Raw genomic sequence first — 8895 nt, 5'->3', positions numbered from 1 at the left:
TAGGGTGCTCATGGCTCCAGGGCTGGTGCTTCCTCCATTGCGCCACCTGGCCATACCTACAATTATTACTATTATTTTTTAATTTTAATTTTTTTTCTCTCCCCTTTACTTTTTCGCCCAAGCAAGTCTATCTATATTCATGGGGGGCAGGGGTATTTTGTTTACTTGTAAACAAGTATATTTTATTAATGTAAAAAAATTTGTACAAAATGAGAATAAAAAAAGAAATTAAAAAAAAAGTCTTATTTCTTCCCTTTTAGGGTTATATATTATTTGATAGTCAACCAACATTTGTTTAAAAGACATTTTTTCTGTCCCCTTTTCATTTACCTTTTTTATGCAACTCTTCAGCCATGTATTTGGTGATTGAATTCTCTGTTTGGTTCTGGTCTTTATATCAGGAAATTCTGGAAGTAGTGCATTCTGGGTTGTAATCTCAGGTCCTTAGCTCTCTGAAACTGTTATTCCAATTCTTGCCATCCTTCAATATTGAGGCTGATAGGTCCTGTGTAAGTCTGATTGTGTTCCCTCTGTATTTTAATTGTTTTCTTTTTGCTGCATGCAATATTCTTTCCTTTATTTGAGGGTTTTGTAATTTGGCTATTATAGCCCTTGGAGTTTTTATCCTGGGGTCTCTTTCGGGAGGAGTTCTATGGATTCTTTCAATGGTTATATTGTTATTTTGTTCTAGTGGATTTGGGCAGTTTTCCCTTATAATTTCCTGCATGATGTTTTCCAGGTTCTTTTGTTGGTCCAGGCTTTCTAGTAGTCCAGTGATTTGGACATTGTCATTTCTGGATCTATCTTCCAGGTCATTCATTTTCCCTAGAAGGTACTTTACATTTTCTTAAAGTTTTTCAGCCTAGGGGTGGCTAGGTGGCGTAGTGGATAAAGCACCAGCCTTGGAGTCTGGAGTACCTGGGTTCAAATCCGGTCTCAGACAATTAATAATTACCTAGCTGTGTGGCCTTGGGCAAGCAAGGCAAATGGGGTTAAGTGGCTTGCCCAAGGCCACACAGCTAGGTAATTATTAATTGTCTGAGACCGGATTTGAACCCAGGTACTCCTGACTCCAAGGCTGGTGCTTTATCCACTACGCCACCTAGCCGCCACCTAGCCGCCACCTAGCCGCCACCTAGCCGCCACCTAGCCGCCACCTAGCCGCCACCTAGCCACCACCTAGTCTTTTAATTTTTTTGATGGAATATTGAGTTCCTGTAGATTCACTGGTTTCTAATTGTTCAATTCTAATTTTTAGGATTTTATTTTCTTCAATTAGCCTCTGTGTTTCCTTTTCCAGTTGGTTATTTTTCCCTTTTTTAGGTTTTTGCAAGGCAAATGGGGTTAAGTGGCTTGCCCAAGGCCACACAGCTAAGCAATTATTAAGTGTCTGATCCTGGATTTGAACTCAGGTATTCCTGACTCCAGGGCTAGTGCTCTAACCACTGTGTCACCTAGCCATCCCAGTTATTTTTACTTTTAACAGAGTTGGCTTCTTTGGTCAACCACAATTTTCCTGCATGACTTTCATTTCTTTTTTCCATTTTTCTTCTTCCTCCTTTCTTTGGTTTTTAAATTCTTTTTTGAGTTCTTCTGTGAGCTTTTGTATTTGAGTCCAATTTATAGACTAGATATTTCCCCTGTGAGTGAGTTTTCACTGCTTTCTTCTTCAGACATGGCATTGCTCTCATCTTTGTCTCTAAAGTTGTTTTCAATAGTAAGTCCTCTTTTAGCTTTTTTGCTCCTCTTTGTTCTTTTAGCTCTGCTCCTTGGGTGTAGGGATTATAGATTCAAGCTTTCTTTATTTTTTTTTATTTGCTGGGGCTGGGTTCTGATCCATGACTTGTCATTGACCAAGATGTTGCCTATGCAGTCCAGGCCTTGCCTTTGCAGAGGTTTTCTTTCCCCCTCCTTTATTTACAGGTTATAACTTAACATTGATTTGTTCTGAACCCAGGCCTGTCTTTTATCTAGGTGTTTTGAGGCATCAGACTTTGTTTACAGTTGTGATCCTCCCTGCTGCTTGCTATCTAGCTGCCAGGACCTCTATTATTTATTAAGCTTTTGGAACCTGGATTGTACTGTGGCTAAAAGCCTCCTGCTTGTTTTCCCCATCTCTCCTGCCTCCTGGACTTACTTCTCCTTTTCCCCCAAAGAGAGAGAACTTCATTGAAGAACCTCCACGATGTCTACATTTGAAAACTTCTTTGAATCTTCTCTTATCCTTGATGAGATCTGTAGTGTAAATGTCAGAGTAGAGGCTTCATTTATCTTTTCTAGCAGGTTAGCTTCAAGCCACCATCTTGGCTCTGCCCCAGAAGTCTGACTAGGTAAGGTCTTTAATCTCTTCTAAACATGATTTCCTTCTCAGAAGAATCATGCCCTCCAATTGGAGGGCCTGTCATTTTCTTCCAGTTCAACATGCCTGTGAATGACAAAGAGAAAATAACTGCCTTTTATTCTGAAGAGGGAAAGACTTAGAATGAATATGCCCTGAGTAGAGGAGAGACATAAAAAGTAAAGATAATTAGGATGGGACCTTGGTTTGGGGAGAGGGAGCTAGCTGTCCCAGAGAAACAGAGAGACAGCAAGAGAGACATCAATAGAGACAGAGAGAAAGAGACCCACTTGATAATGGGCAAAGGATGACAGAATCTGGTGGGGAGGACAGTGAGTGACTGAGGAAAGAGACCAGAGGTCAGGAAGGGGCACTTCTCAGTGGCAGTGCCGGTCAGCTAGCAGTCATAATGGATGCTGCAGCAGATTGTACTTGACAGAGTTTAAATTGCACATCAACTGCTGATGAGATAGTGACTCTGGAGAAGGCACTTAACCACTGACAGCCTCAGTTTTCTATGTAGGCCCTAGATTTGAAGGTGATTAATGATACTAAAACTCCATGATCCTATGGGTACTAGAGAGAGCATAGAAAGCTCTGGTGGATTTGGGGTGGGAGAAGAAAACATGAGACAGAGGGAACAGAGCATAAAAGAGAATAGGAAGGGGTCTGTGAAGGATCTGAATATCACTCAGCTATGTCACTTAGTAGTCTGTTCTTGGGGACCTGAATTAATATCCTAGTACACATTTTTATGATTGAAACTAGGCAATTCACTTAGTTTTGCTTTGTTTCATTTATTTTGAGTTTTATAATTTTTCCCCTAATCTTCCCTGCCCCCATCCCCCACAGAAGGCAATTTGCCAGTCTTTACATTGTTTCCATGGTATACATTGATCCAAATTGAATGTGATGAGAGATCAGATCCTTTTTTTTCATTTGAAAATATTGAATTTAATAGAAAATATAACATTATAAACAAATCCATTTATCCATCAGCTTAAAACATAATTTTTCCAATCTCACATTAGCTAAAATTGAAATACAAGTAGAAAATATAGTATTCAAAAAGTTCTGTCAGAGGCATCTGAATCACTCACAAAATTTTTTTTCCCCAGTAAGGGAGCCAGTAGTAACTTGTCATAGGCACATAAGAGTGAGTGGAATGAGCAACAGTGAAGAGAGAAATAACACTGGGTATGACTAGTCACACCTGATGGAGATTCTAGGGAGCAGAGGACATTCTACCTGATCTATTGTCATATCTACCACAGTGCCCTATACATTGTCTATAGTGATTGAATATTACATGACCACAAAGTGAAAGGTTTAGCCTTGTAGTCACAAATCTTAAGAGTGAAACATTCTTTTTGTTCTACTAAACCCAACTCTAAGAAGTGAAGGGTATGCTGGGAAAGAGAGAGAAGCAAGACTACCCATCCTACCTATACTTGTAATCCTCTTGAGTTCCAAACTGCCCACTCTCTCCAGGTCTACTTTTTCATGCTACCATTCTTTTTCTCTCTCCCTGTGCCTTGAGGGTACCTGTATTAGTGATTTTCTCTTATTTAGGTAGAAAATAAGGAAAACATACTTCAGAGAAAATCAAATTACAGTATAAAAACATCCATTTCTGTAAGCTTCAGCCCTTACAACTGAATACAGAATATTCATGTACACTCATTTTCATCAAAGGCAGATAAAACATTGGAGTGGACTGATCAATGAAATAAAATTTTTCCCTAAAGACCTGTTCCCTCAAAGTCTATATGTCTTTGGGGGATTAGACATCTGGTTCCAAGGGCAAGTTAGTCACTATATGGTTTCTTTGAGGATTGACTTTTCTCAGTTTCTTTTATACTGTACAGTGGTTACACTAGTTTGTTATGAACAAGCATCAACCCTTTGAAATACTTAACAGTTTTCACTTTAAGCTCCAGTGTAGCATCTTCATTACACACAAATACTGCACGGGGTTGCTGCTGGAAGGCAGATACAGTCCACATATGACTAATCCCCTCCTCAATAGCCTTGTGCAGTGCAAATGCCTTGTGGGCTCCTGTAATTAGGACTACAACCTCTCTGGCATCCATGACTGTACCCACACCCAAAGTCAGAGCCATTGTAGGGACTTTTGAGAGATCTCCACTGAAGAACCGGTAATTGGCTAGGATGGTATCCATGGCCAGAGTCTTCACTCGAGTTCTAGACACCAGACTCGAGCCAGGTTCGTTGAATGTGATGTGCCCATCAGGACCAAAACTTCCAAGAAAAAGCTCAATCCCTACAGCTTCCTTGATCTTCTTTTCAAAAGCATCACATTCTGCCTGCAGATCAGCTGCATTTCCATCAAGGATATAGGTGTTTGTAGGGCAAATGTCAATGTGCTTGAAGAAATTGTTTCACATGAAAGAATGGTAGCTCTCAGGATGATCACGTGGGAGGCCCACATACTCATCCATGTTAAATGTCTTCACGTACTTCAAGGAGAAGTCCCCATTCTTATAATACTGGATCAGCTTCGTGTAGCACTCAAGAGGAGTACTCCCTGTAGGAAGTCCCAAAATGAAATACTTGTTGGGTCCCGGACCAAACTGAATAATTCGATTTCTAATATATTTGGCAGCCCATTCACTAGCCTGAAGGTAATCTTCTAGAATGATGAGTTTCATTGTGCCCTCCGCTCCGCACTGCCTGCTCCTGCACTGCCTGCTGCTGCATCGCCCGGGCCTCTGTGGGCCCAAGATCAGATCCTTAAGGAAGAAACATAAAATATAAGAGACAGCAAGATCAGACAATAAGATATCAGGTTTTTTTCTAAATTAAAGATAATAGTTCTTGGTCTTTGTTCAAACTCCACAGTTCTTTCTCTGGATACAGATGATATTCTGCATTGCAGACAGCCCCAAATTGTCCCTGATTGTTGCACTGATGAAATGAGCAAGTTCATCAAGGTTGATCATCACCCCCAAGTTGCTGTTAGGGTGTACAGTTTTTTTCTGTTTCTGCTCATCTTACTCAGCATCAGTTCATGCAAATCCCTCCAGGCTTCATTGAATTCCCATCCCTCCTGGTTTCCAATAGAACAATAGTATTTCATGACATGCATATACCACAGTTTCTTAAGCCATTCCCCAATTGAAGGACATTTACTTGATTTCCAATTCTGTCATCACAAACAGGGCTGCTATGAATATTTCTGTACAAGTGATGTTTTTACCCTTTTTTCATCATCTCTTCAGGGTAAAGACCCAGTAGTGGTATTGCTGGATCAAAGGGTATGCACATTTTTGTTGCCCTTTGGGCGTAGTTCCAAATTTCTCTCCAGAAAGGTTGGATCAGTTCACAACTCCACCAACAATGTATTAGCGTCTCAGATTTCTCATAACCCTTCCAACAATGATTATTATCCTTTCTAGTCATATTGGCCCATCTGAGAGGTGTGAGGTGGCACCTCAGAGAAGCTTTAATTTGCATTTCTCTAATAAGTAATGATTGGGAGCAATTTTTCATATGACTATGGATTGCTTTGATCTCCTCAACTGGAAATTGCCTTTGCATATCCTTTGACCATTTGTCAATTGGGGAATGGATTTTTTTCAAAATTTGACTCATTTATTTGTATATTTTAGAAATGAGTCCTTTGTCAGAAACAGTTTCCCAGTTTGCTACATTCTTTTGGTCTTGGTTACAGTGGTTTTGTCTGTGCAAAAGCTTTTTAATTTAATGTAATCAAAAGCATCTAGTTTGTTGTTAGTGATATTCTCCATCTCTTCTTTGCTAAAGTAGCTAATTGTTTCCAGTAGATTTTTGAATGATTTCTTGGGATTCTCTAGGTATACCATCATGTCATCTGCAAAGAGTGAGAGGTTTTTTTTAACATTCATCCATATGTATATTTATATTTTTATGTTGCAAAACTTTCTTCCACTCTCCCTTCCCACCCCCTCCTCTTTATGGCAAATAGTCAGGTTAACATGGCACAAAAATATTTTCGATAAACATGTTTATAGATTAGTCATTTTAGGTATGAGGAATTAAAATTAAGGTAAAGAGATACATAAGAGATGATTTTTATAAAGTGTTCATCAGAATCTGAAAGGCTGTATTTTTGGTTTGTTTTGTTTTGCTTCCTCTGGATGGAGATAGCATTGTCCATTATGATTGAAACTATGCAATTCACTTAGTTTTTAAGCCCCTCTGTCTCTTCTGTCATGATTAAACTGAAGTGTACAAAATACATCCTATTGTTAAGTCTTGTTCCTGATATGATCTTTCTTATATGATCTATGACCATATAAAAAAAGGCTACTTATTTATAGAAGGGGAAAGAGAGGAAGGAATACAGTATTTCAGCCAAATATATAAAAAGGGAGAGGGGAAACAAGCAGGTACTGGTTGAGAGAGAGAGAGAGAGAGAGAGAGAGAGAGAGAGAGAGAGAGAGATACAGAAAAAGAGAGAAATAGAGAAGTAAAATCAGAGAGAGACAGAGAAAAAGAGATAAGTAGAGAAAGAGAGACAATAAGAGAGTCAGTAAGAAAGACCAAGATAAACAGAGAAAGAAAAGCCTCTACTTGGACATGATTTTTTGTCTTTAAATCTACCACTGTCATTGACTTGCTTTGTTCCTCTGGAAAAGTTTCTTAACTATTGTCAGCCTTAGTTTCCTCTTCAATAAATATATTCAGGAATTATAATGTGTCTGATGTTCAATTTGAATTCAGGTCCTTCTGACTCCAGTACCAGTATTCTATCCATTTTTCCCACCTAGCTGTCCCTACCAGAGGGTGTTTTTTTGTAATTTCATCCTGTAAACTCTAGAAGTCATTAAATGCTATAGTTCCATGGTTGGATTTAATCATTTGGACAACTGAATGGAAGATGGAGTGGAGTAGAGTGAGAATGGAGGCAGGAAGGGCAAGAAAAAGGCTCTTTCAATAGTCCTGGTATGAGATGATGAGGAATTACCATAAAATGTGTTAGCAGTGTCAGAGGACAGAGGACAGAGGTGTCATATGTAAGAAATGTGAAGATAGTAAAATGTACAAGTCTTGCTAATAGATAATAAATCCTTTGCTTTTCCTTTCAAATCCCCCTCCCCTTTCTCCACTGGCTGAATTCCTTTGACCTCTCTCTCTCCCTGTCCCTCTCTGGTGAAATTCATGCATAATGTTGCTTATTGTCTTTGTATCCTCAGTGCCTGAAAGGCTGTAAAACATAAATTTGTTCCTTAGAAAGCTGTCATTGCTATTCATGAAGAGAAATCTTCTTTAGTAACCTAGTAGTAGGCTAAATCAGGTGGAATTTAAATCAGGCAAACGGGGTTAAGTGGTTTGCCCAAGGCCACACAGCTAGGTAATTATTAAGTGTCTGAGACCGGATTTAAACCCAGGTACTCCTGACTCCAGGCCGGTGCTTTATCCACTGCGCCACCTAGCCACCCCTCAGGTGGAAATTTTTAAGGTAGGCCTTAACCCTATGAGTGAGTTGGGGGATGCTACACCAAAACATTTTAAGACTTAGCATGTCAAAGTTGGCAGATAAGGTGATTTGCTCCAGTGACAATGAAGGGAGCTGGAGCAAGTGGTGTTGGAGTTCTTAGAGCTTGGTTCGATATCAAAGTTGCCAAGATCATCCCCTGCCACCCATGACATAATTGTCTTGACTTTTCTTTTACTATTGGACTTTAAAAATTAAGCAAGAGATAGTGAAGATAACAAATTTTTGAACTCAGTCACATTTGGATACAGTTTATTTGCCCACCATGCAGTATTTTACCCCATCATCATATTGTCATGGGTACTCTAAAAACAAAGGATGAACAACAAAAACAACTAACATTGCTTTAAGTTTAGCATACTATTGTTTATCTAGAGCAACTGGCTTCTGGTTATCTATTGTCCTTCTATCAAGAAGTTGAGAGAATGATTCAATAATTTGAAGTTAGAAGGAGTATTAGTGTGATTCATGCTCAGTTGGTGAAGAGACAGGACACTTGGGACTCTTGGAGCACACATATGGTAATTTTTTGCCCCTATGTTTCCAGCCTCCCATAGTGCTGTAGCATCTCCACCACATTGGGTGATAAGTCATTTTATTTCAGTTTCTTTGGTGCAAAGGAGACCAGAGTGAAACACAAGCTTCACAATTTTTCTTTGTTTTATCTTTGTAGAAAGAACAGCTCTGTGCAGGGTCTTGTCTTATTTATAATCAATAACCAAGGCTAGTACTATCCATCTTGGTAGCCACACATACTTTCCAAGATTTCTCTTAGGAAAGGTTGAAAGCAAGATCTGAATGTGGGTGCTCAATCCTCAATGGGATGGACAATTCATTTGCCAGGTCAGCAAAAGATCTGGGTCCAAGATCGAAGACAGAACCAGGAGCTCCATGACCTCAAAGAAAATCCTTCATTGCACCATTAAATGAATAGAGCAAGGCATCTGGTTAGGCTGCAAGTAGTTTTGAAGGGAACTGGACAGTGATTGTATGAGTGAATGTATAACTACAAACCTCGCATGAGACAAAAGGCCTGTAAAGACCTGAATGAGGACCC

The 8895-nt window shown here is 39.4% G+C and overlaps 1 pseudogene; it reads right to left on the bottom strand.

Moving 5' to 3' along the window:
* Positions 1-4146: 4146 nt before the first annotated feature.
* LOC141502089 (glucosamine-6-phosphate deaminase 1 pseudogene) lies at positions 4147-5021 on the bottom strand (annotated as a pseudogene).
* Positions 5022-8895: the final 3874 nt, after the last annotated feature.

This window comes from Macrotis lagotis, chromosome X (genome assembly GCF_037893015.1).
Source record: "Macrotis lagotis isolate mMagLag1 chromosome X, bilby.v1.9.chrom.fasta, whole genome shotgun sequence".
Taxonomy (NCBI): Eukaryota; Metazoa; Chordata; class Mammalia; order Peramelemorphia; family Peramelidae; genus Macrotis; species Macrotis lagotis.
The sequence above is the reverse complement of the archived record's forward strand: the minus strand, read 5'-3'. Positions and strand labels throughout refer to the sequence as shown.